Source organism: Cupressus sempervirens, chromosome 7, assembly GCF_028749045.1.
Source record: "Cupressus sempervirens isolate cs-2001-9-10 chromosome 7, ASM2874904v1, whole genome shotgun sequence".
In the NCBI taxonomy this organism is placed as follows: domain Eukaryota; kingdom Viridiplantae; phylum Streptophyta; class Pinopsida; order Cupressales; family Cupressaceae; genus Cupressus; species Cupressus sempervirens.
The window spans coordinates 203,697,282-203,711,034 of record NC_143124.1 but is presented as its reverse complement, the minus strand read 5'-3'; positions in this window follow the sequence as shown (position 1 = coordinate 203,711,034).

The window sequence follows — 13,753 nt, the reverse complement described above, 5'->3', positions numbered from 1 at the left end:
CAGACGCATCACTCATCCCGATCCATCAGCTTTGGTGCTCTCTGATAGGTCCTTGCAGGATATAGCTTTCCTCATGTCTAATATTGGTCCGTTAGTACCTCGTCCTACCCATCTCATTGGCAAACAGTTCTCTTTTGGATTTTTACTTTCTTTTGATTTGGGATCTTCCCTTTTGGGTCTTGAAATATCTTTTCCAAGAAATCTCCTTGTTCCCTCCTCAAGGTTTCCATGATCTTCCATATCATGGTATGCTGCGAATGGGGCAATTAGAGCATAAGGTCTTGATCAGGTCTTTTGCTTGTTTTCTTTTTCTGCTTGTGGGTTACCTAGTGTCGTTTCCATGCTGCTTCCTTTGGGATTCATGTGTGATACTGGGGCAATCCTTGTGTGTTTGTTTTGAGTCAGTTCATCAGTCCTCTGGACGGTTGGTAAAAAGGCCTTGATGTTCTTGGTAACCCTGGCAATTAACCAATAGTCTTATAGCAAATCTAGTGCTCAACTACATGGTGGTACTTCTCTTTGAAGTATCCCCCCGCTCAAAAAGCTTCAATGGATTCCCTTCATCTCCATTATCCCCCCATCCATATCCTACATATGTCGCTCCTACCCCAGCTTATGCATTAGTATCTCTTTGAATCACTCCTCACGCTTAGCTTTAGGGATCCACCAATCAAATCAATCCACCAAGCCTCATCTTTCGAGATCCACAATCCTAGTCCTAGAGATCCCCGAAACCCATCTTTCGCCAATCTAACTCTTTGAAATCTTGTTGCATCAGCTTTATCATTCTATCATCCATCTCCCTACCATGGATTCCTTTTATAGCGCTCCACTCCTCCATCTCCCCCCCCCCAATCCTAGAAAGTCTTAAGCTTGCTTTACTATTGTGCCTCTGATTTCCCTTTATCATTCTCCCATAGTGAGAGTTTGAGCTAATTCTGCCCCTTCTCTTCGCCAACCTGCATCTCAGCTCGCCTCAATTTCTTGTACTTTTCAAGAAGTCATCGAACCTCATTTCTCTCCCCGTCACCTTCTTGAGGGGGCATCATCTAAGTCTAGTCTCTCCTCTTCTTATCTGAGACTGGGGCAACCTTGTTGCTAAAACATCTTCCTCATGTCGTCTTCATTCAAACTTCTTTGAAATAGTGTTGTCTCAACACTATGTCAAAGAGGGGCAAAATGTAGACACCTAAATTTGATTACACTATTTTAGTAATCCTATTTAGTTATCTAAAAAGACATTATTAATTAAATTTCTATTTAATTAATCCTTTGTCATCCCCTAGTTGATTAATTTAATTAATCATCTATAGTCCTAATTGATAAATCAAATAATCTATTATTTATCAATTAAATCCTATTCTTCTATCTAATTCCAAAAATCCCCATTTATTAAATAAATCTATTTGATAAATGAAATCCTCAAATTCAAAAACCCCTAACCTATCTCTAATCCTCCATTTAGCCTAATCCACCCCATCCACCCATACTAACCAAGCTTAGCCACTAACTCACCCACCCTCATTAATGCCATCCACTTGCACATCTCTAACATCCCTAATCTAATCCTAAACCCAAGCCTAATCCACCCCCTAATGTTGTCACATTCCTTAAACAAGTTTAAGGCTTTCCTAATCCAAACCAAAGTATCCCCTCAAAAAACCCAACCACTAAGTCATGAGTGCTCTTACAAAACATAAAAGACTCTTACAAGCCCACTCATGACTCTTACACCCATCTTCCACACTCTTCCCTCTTCCACACTCATTCCTCTTACATCCCTCTTACATACTCAACCCCACTCATCATGAATTTAACCAACCCTTTACCCTACCCTCTCACACTCATCCTCCTTGTGACAAGTGTCACCTTCTCATTGGTGCTAAACAAGCACAATCAATGTGCTCTCCTTTGAGTGCATCCTAGCCCTCCTTAAGCCTTCATCCATCCTTGCATCTAAGCCCTCCATCCCTCTACCCCTTAGCCTATAAATTGAATCCCATCCCAAGCCATTTCATTAAAAATCTTTGAGCTAAAGTTACCATGCTATTTTGAGAACCAAAGCCATCAACCATACCCTTATAATGCCAAATTGAGAGCTCACAAAGCTACCAATTTTCCATTACCCATCTCCATTGAAGCAGCTTTTGAGCATCTTGAGCATACATCCACAGCAAAAGGACACATCTACAGAATCAAGAAAGCATGGAGTGTTTTCTCTTGTGAGGTTTGCACTTCTTGTTCTCTTTCTCTGTCTAAGCATATATGTGAATTTAGTTTTTGGTTTGTGAATGTTTACTTTATTTGTTAATGTTCTTTGCATACTGATTCTGGTTCTACACATATTAGATATTGTTGGCATATGTTTTCTATGTAACCCATGCTATTTTATATCGAAGAACAATATAAGATTTCTATGGTTATTGTAATTATTGTAGATCATTCTTTAGATTGATCTATTACTATTACTACATTAAATATTTTCCACCACTATTATTTGTCCTTGGACAATCTTTCAAATAAGACTTTCTTCAAATTTTCTTGCATTTTGTAATGTTTGCTTTTCTATATTTCAAACTGCATATATGAAGATACATGGAAAATTGATTAACAATTTCCAAAATGTTGTGCAGGTGAAGGGCCAAAATAAGTTCATCATTATTGGTGTTGGTTTGAAGAAAGAAACTTTAACATTGGATAGGTAATCTTATAAATTTCATCAATAGAATCCTTTCTAAATTCATTTTTATATCTAAATCTTATGATAGGTTTGTTCAATTGACATATGAAGAGTTTTTCTATACAACGTAATGATTGAGTTGAAGTGATTTATGAAGTAAAGGGCTATTTAATGTAGCTATTTAAATCATGTATATTTGATGGCCATTTCCCTCTATTTTGTAGTCCTTTTTCACAACACTATTTCTAACATGGTGTTAGTTGTTCAAGTATATGAATGATCACAACATCTGTGACTATACCCAAGGAGTTAGACTCGACTAGGGTTCAAGAGGAGGTCTCTAACTTGGTAGCATCTTCCTACAACCATGTCTAAGAGGTTATATCCCAAATCTTCAGTTTTTCTTCTAAACACTCACATTGTTCACCATGCACCTAGTGTACCCTAGTGCCTCCAACATACCAAAACTCATCCTTGGCTTCATACCATGAGCCCAAAACCTTGGATCATCTCAAAACATCCCATTTAATATGTTCCAACTCCTTGCACACTGTCAGCAACTCATCTCTTACACTTTCTCAATTTTGCCTCTTTTAGGCTTGTTCCAACTAGCCTTTGCCAGTCACTAATTTGTTGTTTTCTCCAAACTTTCCCATATAACTTCCTAAAATATTGGGTGATTAAAATATCCTTCTCCTCACTCTAAAATATACTTCAAAACCAACTACACTTGTTTTGTAAAATATCACTCAAAACTGGCTATTTCAGTTTGCCAACTAGGCCTAATTTGAGGCCATTTACAAAGAAACTCACAATCCCTTGACTCTAGGAGCTCCCATGACCTAAAATAGTCTTAAGAAATGACTCAAATTCAAGGATTCTTCTATTTTTTTGGTCTCATGATCAACTTTACAATGGTTTTTATAAAACCCTCCTTTCTAGCCCCTTTACCCTAGGGCTTTCTAGAAATCTTACTTCGCAACGTCTCTAGAACCCCAAAATGGTTCAAAAACCTTCACTTTGGTTATGTTAGATTAATTCCAACATAAAATTCAACTCTTTTTTGGAGAAAACACTAAATCCATCTTTGGAGCAGTCACATACCCCTTTTTATGCACTCTTTCTCACTCAACCCCATACCCTTGGGCATCAAAAACTCAACTCCAAGTTCTTCCCTACACATGAATTATTAAAGAACAAAATTTTCAATATTCTTGACCCATTACACAAGCCTCAGTAATCACATAAAGTAGAATGGGTCAGATTCACAAAATGACTTTCAAATCCCTCTTAAACTGTCACCTACAGCAAATTTTAGGACAGTCAATATGAAAAATACAAAAAGATTGATTAAACCTTCATACCAATGCTAAATTAAAGTTAGAACATTTATCTATCACCTCCAAAAAGAATCAGATCAAAAGGTACTATGAAAATGAAATTACAGTAGTTACAAGTTTAGATTTTTTTATCAAAATTTTAGGGAAAACTATGCATTCATTGCTCAAACTTCAAAACTCTTACATTACCAATCAATTTCAACCATCCAAACTTGTCTCCCACATGTGGGAATGAGTTTTTAAACTCATTTAGACTCTCAAAACCAAATGAAACCTCTCTAACTACCCCTCTAACCACCTTTGTGCATTAATCACCTTATTTTGTTGTCAAATTGACACTTTTAGTTGTCAATTGACAAGTTTTTGATCTTCCTTGCTACATGACTATCCCATTACATTAATATGGTCATTTGAGACCTTATTAAACACAAAACATTAAAATAAACTCATATCTACCCTTTGAATCCCTTACATGACTCCATTAAGCCCATTTTGGCTACAAAATATTGCACTTTTAGTGCCTTTACATCTTTTAGAGGCTTTAATAGCCTTATTAAATTATTCAAGACCTTTATAAGTTTTTTCTATCCACCGCTAACCTAGGATCAATCCAAATCCATTCCTAGTGACCCCTAGGTACCTCGTAGGCTCAACAATGCCATTAAGGCTTACATTAAAGCTTTCATTACAATATGATCAATCTATGATAAAAAAAAAGATCACATGTCCATGATTAAACTCATTACAAGTTTTAATGACCTTAGAAGACCATTTGTCTTCCAATCCACCTAAGGATCCATCAATATCCCAACTGCTCATCTTGCCTCCTACTTGTGACCTTGGTTATGGATCTATTATAACATGTTTCAAATGCTACTAACTGATTTGAGTGCAGGAAGAAACATTTAAGGGGTGATCACCGTGACTAATAGTGGGAAAAAGAGAGGAAAATGCTACTACAAGTACACCAATAGAACATTTACCTTAATGAGCATATGATTTTATGTTTGCATGAGTTAGGGAATGTCCTAAATATGATGTTTAGTCTTTGAATGAGTCTTAGAAGTGGTTGGAAGTGGGAGAACCATAAAACCCTTGTTTTGCACCATTTAATGAGAGGGTTTGTTGGAAAGCATGCCTAGAAGAGTAAACTTGGCAAAAGGATTGTGGAATCCTTAGTTTCGCATCAAAATAACATACTATAGAAAGTTTGGAAGTCTGGACCTAAGTTTAAAGCACACTTGCTTTGTAAAAGTGGCCTAATTAAGCTTAATTATGAGACAAACTGCCCTATTCTGTACAATCTTTCCAAAGGAGTGATATCTTATTTTTAGATATTTTATACAAATTTGAAAAGGGTATCTAAAACAAGTGTTTACTTTCTTGGTGTTTTGGAAATTTTGTGAGATAAGTCCAAAAAATAGTGTTTGCTGACCTAATAAAGAGAGTAGCCTAGTCAAGGGGGGTAACTTAGTTTTTGCATGAACTTGAGTTTTGGGGATATAGAACCTATTGAAACATGTCCATTTAAGTCTATATCTTCTTGATGCATTTCATGTTGAACCAGCTTTTCCATATTTTTTGAATCCTCACCACACGATCCTACTTTGTACTAGTAACTATACTTAAGATTTGATGCCTTTGACTTGGTCGATTTATCCTTGTAGCTTTTATCATCTACTCACTTTGATCATCCAATAGAAAATATTTATACCTTCTAAGTTCCTTTTCCTCCATGAGCTTAACATCACATCTGAATATAACTCTTCTAGTGTTTGGAAGAAAATTCCTATATTCCTTTGAGGTTTTACTATACCAAACAAAGTACCCCTTATCTATCGTCAGATCTTACTTAGTACATGTGTATCACTTGGAATATGAAAATATATCAAACTTCCAAATATATTGAAGCAACTAACATCTAGCTTCTTCCCTATGAAAGCTTCCTCTAGTGTCATCTTCCCTAGCATCTTGTGTGGAGATTTTTTGTATGTGTATACTATTGTACTACATGTCTCTTCCCATAGGTAACAAGGCATGTCTTGGTCATGTAGCATATAACACTTTCTACCTTATATATAGAATGATTCTTTCTCTCAACAAATCCATTCTACTATATATTATAAGGAATATTTCAATCTCTTTTGATTCCTTCCCTAGTATTCCCTTTGTACTAGATCAAGAACAACCTCAAATCTAGTGTCACTCATTAGAAAAGATGCTTTTATAAACTTCCCCAAAAAAAATCCTTTACATGCATCATAATGATTTGTGCTTATCTCTAGAATACATGTCACTATCTCTTGAAGAAATTTAAGTTACCCATGATGAATAAGGCCCATCCTCCTATTCCATATTTCTCTAAGACAATGCTAATGATCAACATTAATTCATACAACTAGACATTTAGAAAAGGGCCACACTTCTTAGAGATTCCAAAAGATCAAACTCTGACTTTGTTCTAGCACCAACTAACACTGACTTTGAGTCACAAACCTAACTAGTAAAATTAGTCTGGGTTACAAAGGAAGTATGAGTACTACCAATCCTTACATAATGTAATGTCCCCATTTTAGCATTCATAGCATGATGTTGTTGTTAGCCTATTTCCCCATGGTCCTGTAGGCTAACTAGGACATTAAAGGGGCTTAGAGGCCATTTGGCCTACATAGTTTCAGTTGCAGGTCTTTCTGAGGGGTTTTGAGGAAACTTTGGGCATACTTACTATTTATAGTAAGTCATCTTGGGCATGGGTGGACATCCAGTGGTAGCGGTATGTCAATGGTAATTGTTTAAAATTGGCAAGAAGACTTGTTTATCATTGATAAGATTTGGTTTGCATTGATAAAGCTATTTTATAAACTTAAATTTAAATATTTAACTTTATTAATGCATAGACTATAGTTTGTGAGAAATATTTAAATTAAAAGAGTCCCCTTTATTTTATAACACATTGGAGACATAAGTTACATAAAGGGAGTTATGTTTTATCCCACATTGAGAAAACGAAGGATGGAGCTCTTGTGAGAACACTATAAAAGAAATGGAAGAGCTTCTTTTAAGCATGGTTGGAAATATCAAAGAAATTGGAGAATTTTTTGGAGGTTATGTCTCAATAGTTTGAAGGAAGAAATCCCTTCAAACTGAAAATTTTGACGCTATTGAAAGATATGGTCTTGAGATTCAACAGGGTAGCAAACCAAAAAAGCAGAAATGAAAAGGCAGTTCGAAAAAGAAAAATCGAAAAAGCAGGCAGAAAAAGCGAAATCAAAAAAGCAAGTGGAAAAAGAAGAGTCGAAAAAGTAGGCAAAAAAAGCAGAATCGAAAAAGCAAGCAGAAAAAGCAAAATTGAAAAAGCAAACAGAAGAAGCAAAATCGAAAAAGCAGGCCGAAAAAGTAGTTCGAAAAAGTAAAGCAGAAGGGGCAGCATTGAAGGAAACTTATTATAGCCTTCTACAACCAGGTTCCTTTGTTAGTATTGTTTTTTTTAGCATATTATAATTTTTGGCTATAAGTGTACATTATACTAGCATTGTCATTTTGTAATCCATGTAAATGCCAAAGTCTTGGCCATATTTCATGAGCATTGTATTAGAAATTTGATTGCAGTAAAAAAGATAATAGTTGTTGGTGTCATTTAAGCAATTCAATCTCATTATTTATCAGCTAGATAGTTTGCATACCAACTGTTTGCAAAAATGCCAGTTGGTTGTAGGTGTTCTTTTCTCATGCTTAGATCATAATATATGCACTGAATATTGTCAAAATTAGGAGCACACTCATGTTAGGTCATTGTGTAGTCCATTTTGAGTCTTCTAGCACAAGTTTCTCATTGATGCAAATTGAAAAAAAGTCATTTAAAGCAAGCTGAAATACTATATTAGTCATTTGTCTCTTGCATGTGAATTGTTTGACAAAATTCTTTGAGCCTTCAATCAACATCTTTGAGAGCAGATTTGAGGAGGGTTATTACAGTGGTATCAGAGCTTTCTTACAAAGTGTTTGATAAAATGTCAAACCACTATAGTATAAAGATTTTTGGTATTTGAAGAAGTTATAACCTATTGGGGTTATTACAGTGGTATCAAATCTATAAACCCTACCATCTTGTGAAGGTCTTATTGGGAATTTGGAATAGCTAGATAGAGAGAAAAATGTTTGACAAAATGAATGTTGGTCTAGATTAGGGAAAGGAAAGATTCTTACAATTATTAGACACCTTAGCATAGGGATAGGAATCAGCAGAGCAAAGAGCACAGGAACAGAGTCAAAGATTTGAGCTTATGATTCATATGATGGCTCGTCAAATGGGGTTGAATGCTAATGTGGTTGGAGGAAATAATTAGAATGGCAATAATTAGAATGGTAATAATCATGATGGGGCATATAATGGAGGCAAACAAGTTGAGAACAATTTTGGTCATGCACCCCAGCAAACTAGGACAGTGAGTTTGAGGCCCATGGTTCCAACATTTCCTCCTAGAGCTCCAGAGCAGCCCATACCAAAGCCCCAGATCACTGATATACAGGACCAGCTGAGGAGAGATTGGGAAGCCAGAGGTCCAAATTTTATTGTTGCAATCACCTTTAGGGATTATATAGATGTGTGGATAAAGCATATGCCACGTGGACATGATAGGAACTAGAGCTATGAGCTATAGAAGAAAGTAGGGAAACTTCAGTTACCATATTATGGTGGCTCGGGGAAGTCTACAGCAAGAGCTTGGGTTCAAAAGCTTGACACATACTTTCAAATGAACCCTATGCCTAAGGAAGAAGCTATTAAGTATGCAACAATTGACCTGGATGGGTTAGTACACAAGTGGTGGCATCATGGTATGGTTGCTATGGGTCATGCACACATTACCTCAAATGTGGAGTTTAAAAGAGACTGATTGAACATTTTGATAGGCCTAAGGATTGTACCTTCCTTGTGATAGGCAGAAACTTGTATGAGGAGTTTAACAGACATGCTAATTCAATATAGGGAGACACTAGCACATCTTCAGGTAATGGTTTATCTGCATCATCTTCACAAGCAGAAGGGGTTACGAATGTTGTGCAGGTTGAGCCAGTAGCATTAGAAGGTGATATCATAAGCACACTAGATTGTGTGATTGACACAGATAGTGATTCCAGTATAGTTGGGCTGGATGAATGTATAGCAATTGGGGATACTATCATGTTTGAGGATAGTAAAGTTGATCAGAAAGTGAGCATTCAGGACATTGCAGAAAATGAGTATCAAGCACAGTTGGATGCTTCTTCACATGAGATAGAGGCTAGTAGCTCTTCACTTGGTTTGGAAAGCCAGCTGAAGATAGGGGACAAGGATATTGTCATGGCTTTATCTCATAATGACAGGATGCATGGATTGATTGAGAATCACATTTGGATGATTCAACTACAGGAGAGACAGAAAGGAGTCACAACAAGTTCTTCTTGTGATGACTTACAATAGATCAAGGAAGATGCAGTGAAGAAGGAGGAGAAGGAGGTTGACCAATTTTTTCATGAGCTGGAGGATACTCAAAATTCCTTGGTGTGTACTCGGTTGGCTCTCTAGGATTCTAAGAGACATGTGGACTGGCGTTATCTTGAGGTGAGTTTAGTTCGAGAGTTAGTGCATATAGTAGGGACTCAGTTTCCTTTTATAGTCAGGTCACATATTTATGATGATATGAGTACATCTAGCATTCACACTCCAGATTCAAAGATTCTAGACAGGTGCGTGAAGTCAGTTGGTATTGTTTACATTACTCAGGTGAGAAGTTTACTTGAATTGCCAGCTGGTTTCCGTTCATGGATTAGATGTTGAGATCCTTATCTTAGTACTTGGGATCATTTTGACCAGAGATATCTATCATTCCTTGGTAGTAGTATCTATTGCACCATCATGGACTTGATTAGTAGTTTTCCAGGTGTAGTTCTCATCCATGCCAACAACTTGTTTGATGCTGGAATTTTTACACACCTATTTTGGGCATTGTTCATATATCCATTCGACCATTCTTGTTGGAATGGGTTGATGATCTCTCAGATATGACAGAATTTATAGAAGAGTCCTAAGATCTGAGTATTATAGATGATAGCTATTTTGAGGTTACTCCTTTGGACAGTGTACCAGGGATAGAGTATAGGAGTTCAACTAGTCAGCACAATCATGTGTCTAGTCAACTAAGAGTTGGCGAGCAAGACATTTCTATCACTTGCAAGAATTTTGATGTTGCTCGTCAGTTGTTAGCAGTTTATGGATGGGGTTCTCCTACTAGTGATGAGTAGGGAGGAAATTATCTTTCCTTGATGGAGATCCACTCTTTATGGGAGGCTATTCAGATTCTGAGACAAAATTATATGCAGTTGGTAGCCGACAAAGATTATCTTATGGAGTGGGGGAGTATAGTATACGAAGCATTATTGGCCAAGGAAGATGAGGTGAGTGAGCTTACTCAGCAGCTCGAGGTGACTTCTGAGATTCTTGAGAGTACATAGTTGGCTTTCGAGGAGTCACAGTTTCATTGGGCTAAGGTGACCATGGAGTTAGAGCGACTGCAGCCTTTACCAAATTCTGTATAGTCACAAGTTGTGGTGTCTGGTGATCTGCAGATGTCCATGGTCGAGGTTGATAGAGGTAGTGGAGATGAGGATATATCTATCCATGACACTACTATTGGCATATTTGGTCCATTTCCACTGGAAGTAGGTTCAACTAAGTTGGGCACTGCAGCTAAGCATTGTGATATGTTTGACTTGGAGGGCACAGAGACTAGTGATGTTGTTGTTGATTCTGCACTCTTGGCTATATCATCCTCTGACTTAGCTGATAATCAGTCACAATTTGTCATATCACGTCTACAGGATGAGTCTTTGACTAAGATTGGTTCTTTTTACTGGCATTGTACTAAAGGATATGTTCATCGGTTTGCTTTTGATCCATGTGTTGAGGAGTTGATGGCAGACAGGTTTGGACTGAGCTCTCATTTTTGCTATCTACCGTGTAATGACTATTCACCATTAGTAGTGCATGGGTGTTATGGTTATGAGATAGTGGTCGGTAATCTACAAAGTTGTGTTAACTATAGCAGATGTATAGTGTGTGGATTCTCTATATTTGGTGCAATTTCATGTGGGAGTGGTCACTATTGTAGCAGAGTTAGAGTGTGCATTCCACATAACACGGTGGGTTGTGTGGATGGTGTTTATTATATTGACAGTTTGGGTGATCTACTCTACTTGGGGTCTAATATTTTGAGAGTTTGTGCCTTGTGGGTTCCTGACTGTGGCAGTAGTAGATTTGGAGTTCAGTTGCACCGTGATTCATGATTCATTTATCGATTCCTCTTGGTTAATTTTCACAGGTTGTTGCAAGAGCCTATGTTGACTGACAACAGTATAGTTCATGACTACATTTGGGATCTAGGTGGATTGATTGGGTTGTTGTTCGACCATTGCTTGGGGACAAGCAATTTTGAGAAGGGGGGACTGTAATGTCCCCTTTTTAGAATTCATAGCATGATGTTGTCATTATTCTATTTCCCCATGGTCTCGTAGGCTAACCAAGACATTAAAGGGGCTTAGAGGCCATTTGGCCTACATAGTTTCAGTTGCAAGTCTTTCTGAGGGGTTTTGAGGCAACTTTGGGCATACTTACTATTTATAGTAAGTCATCTCGGGCATGGGTGGACATCCAATGATAGCGGTATGTTGATGGTAATTGTTTAAAATCGGCAAGAAGACTTGTTTATCATTGATAAGATTTGTTTTGCATTGATAAAGCTATTTTATAAAGTTAAATTTAAATATTTAACTTTATTAATGCATAGACTATAGTTTGTGGGAAATATTTAAATTAAAAGAGTCCCCTTTATTTTATAACACATTGGAGACATAAGTTACATAAAGGGAGTTATGTTTTATCCTACATTGAGAAAATGAAGGATGGAGCTCTTGTGAGAACACTATAAAAGAAATCGAAGAGCTTCTTTTAAGCATGGTTGGAAATATCAAAGAAATTGAAGAATTTTCTGGAGGTTATGTCTCAATAGTTTGAAGGATGAAATCCCTTCAAGCTGAAAATCTCGACGCCATTGAAAGATATGGTCTTGAGATTCAACAAGGTAGCAATTCAAAAAAGCAGAAATGAAAAGGCAGTCCGAAAAAGTGGAGCCAAAAAAGTAGGCAAAAAAAAGTGGAATAAAAAAAGCAAGCAGAAAAATCAAAGCTAAAAAAGTAGGCAGAAAAAGAAGAATCGAAAAAGCAAGCGGAAAAAGTGGAATCGAAAATGCAAGTGCAAAAAGTGGAACCAAAAAAGTAGGCTAGAAAAGCACTTCGAAAAAGTAAAGTAGAAGGGGTAGCATTGAAGGAAAATTATTACAACCTTCTACAACCAGGTTCCTTTGTTAGTATTGTTTTTTTTAGGGTATTATAAGTTTCAGTTGTAAGTGTGCATTATACCAGCATTGTCATTTTGTAATCCATGTAAATGCCAAAGTCTTGGCCATATTTCATGAGCATTGTATTAGAAATTTGATTGCAATAAAAAAGATAATAGTTGTTGGTGTCATTTAAGCAATTCAATCTCATTATTTATCAGCTAGATAGTTTGCATACCAATTGTTTGCAAAAATGCCAGTTGGTTGTAGGTGTTCTTTTCTCATGCTTAGATCATAATATATGCACTAAATATTGTCAAAATTAGGAGCACACTCATGTTAGGTCATTGTGTAGTCCATTTTGAGTCTTCTAGCACAAGTTTCTCATTGATGCAAATTGAAAAAAAGTCATTTAAAGCAAGCTGAAATACTATATCAGTCATATGTCTCTTGCATGTGAATTGTTTGACAAAATTCTTTGAGCCTTCAATCAACATCTTTGAGAGCATATTTGAGGAGGGTTATTACAGTGGTATCAGAGCTTGCTTGCAAAGTGTTTGATGAAATGTCAAACCACTGAAGTATAAAGATTTTTGGTGTTTGAAGAAGTTATAACCTTTTGGGGTTATTACACATAACAACCATACCAAAATTTCGTTGCTACCAATCCGTAGAAGCCGTACAAAATTGAAACAACAAAGGAAAAAGGTAGATATTATAAGTTTTATTCAATGTTTGCTGCTTATTGGTCAAGTTGATCACATATAAGTATGGATATCTAGTATTCTTGGACAGCTTTGTGAATCTTCTTTCTGTTGCACTCTGAATGAGGTTCTAATTCACTCTACAACTCAAGATATTCCCATTTTACTAATTGTTGTCCCCATTTTGTGCCATTACCTATGGTTTCATCTATTTTCCCTCATATCTTGAGATTCCACCATGGGAAATTAATGACCCTTGGTGGAATCCAAGTTAAGACAATTTTTTTTATGGTCCTTTTGGTTTTAGGTCAAAATAATGAGGCTAGAGAGAAAAACTTGATGCCCTAGGCATGCAAGATCCATGTGCATGCTAGAAATTCATAGCAACATCTTCCATAACATGCTATAGAGAAGGTTTCAAGGCTTTAAAATTAGTATGTGATCATCTTACATGATCCCCTTCATGTTCCAATTTTTGGTTTTAATTTTTGCTCAAGGGGTAGGGTACTTCCTTTGTTAATGGATGCCCAATTGCCTACATTCCTAAGTGAGCCTTTAAAAACTTAGTTGCTTCATACTTCTCTTGAGATCCCAAGGATTTAGTACATTATATAAAACCCAAAAGTTTATCCAAATCCATGATTATTTTCTTTAGGT